Below are 1,668 nucleotides of genomic sequence, written 5' to 3'. Positions count from 1 at the left end.
CACACACACACACACACACACACACACACACACACACACACACACACAAACCTCTTTCTCCTTTTTAACCCCATTGCCCAAATCTTAACGAGGTTTGTTTAGGCTGCCGTCATGAATCAGGGTGTGTTGGGCTTTACCAGACAAAAATAGAGGAGGAGCCCTCCAATCTTAGTCCTTGGAGAAAAAAAAATTACATTTTTAAAATATATTTTTATTAAAAAGAAAAAAATACCCTGAAACTCATATAGTGTTATTTTAAAAAATTACCACAGCAGCCCACCTATTGCTGTGGTTATGGATGGGGAAAGACTGAGGTAAAGGACATATTAGCTTTCATTTATCTAGCAATGAAACCCAAATGTCTGTACAAAATCCAACCAGTAGATATTGAACTATTTCACTCTTTCAGGAGCGACTGTGTCCCAGGTAGTGGATCAGTATCCTCCAGTCCACATGTCGAAGTGTCCCCCGAGCAAGATACTGAATACCGAGCTGCCCCCAATGCACGCCATCAAAGTGTGAACGTGTGAAAGTTAGACAAAGCACTTAGACATAAATAAAACCATTGTAATAATGAGATACGTTGCAGTAAGACTTTGAGTGCTCAAACTTAGTCAGAAGGCCTTACATAAGTACCAGTCCATTTACCATTTAGTCAATAAGTACTTAATATCATTGCAAGGGAAAAACCATAAGAAGGGTAATTGTTACAAAGTCAATAATAATCACTGTAAAGAAATATAACATTTCCCAAATGACCCAAAAGCTGTGGTCTGAGCTTCTCAGATTGTTTTAATAAGCAAAGAATGGTCAGCTGAAGGTGAAGTCTTGGCCTTGATATCTGCTGACTACACCTAAAACACTGAAATATTGGTTTTAGTATCCAAACGTTGAGTGAGATGACGAACTCATTGGTTCCCAGATTGCAATGCACTGACCATTGGCAAAGGGGGGTGAGCATTGAGTGCCAAATCAGCCATCAGGTTCAAGAAAACTTCTAATAAGTGAGGTTGTGTTAAATCTTGCCTTTGTTCGTGTTTGATTGGATGAGTGTAAGCATGCTCTCATCGGGGCTTGAGCGGTTGAGTTTTTCAACTTCAGGTGAGGCAGATGTCATCTTATAATCATGACTGAAAGGCAGAAATGTGGTGTTTAGAGAAAGTGTATTGCTGCTGTAGGAAGGTCGCATTAAGTTCAACTTATGCATTACCCAATATCTCCATGTGCAGCCATGTGTTCAGTTGGCAAGCCTCTATCTGCTTCCTTGTAGTAATTTACTCTGGGTCATAAAAGTAGCTATTGTACTTAGAATGGAAATGATGAAACATGGATAAAAGCATTATGTCACTAATTTTATCCCTGCAGAGTTATTTCTGCTTTGATTGCAATAATGAAATCTCAATTTTCCCTCCAAAATCAGTTTATGGCACCAGGCCTTGCATCACCGGTGCCATAACCTGATTTACTGAGAGTGCAGATAAGTTAAGATGATGTATTTACATCTCTCATTTAAAAGGGAAAACACACCTTTTTCTCTCTCGCTTTTTTATAAATTGGGTTTTCATGCATACACAAGTACACCACAGCACCATGGAAAAATGAAAGGGAGGAATTAAAAGGGTATTTAGTAGCCAGGTGCTGCTAACTAAATACACTTGAATAATTGAT

The sequence above is a fragment of the Haplochromis burtoni genome, unplaced genomic scaffold, assembly GCF_018398535.1.
Source record: "Haplochromis burtoni strain Fernald_Lab_line unplaced genomic scaffold, NCSU_Asbu1 Contig_131, whole genome shotgun sequence".
In the NCBI taxonomy this organism is placed as follows: Eukaryota; Metazoa; Chordata; class Actinopteri; order Cichliformes; family Cichlidae; genus Haplochromis; species Haplochromis burtoni.
The sequence above is the reverse complement of the archived record's forward strand: the minus strand, read 5'-3'. Positions refer to the sequence as shown.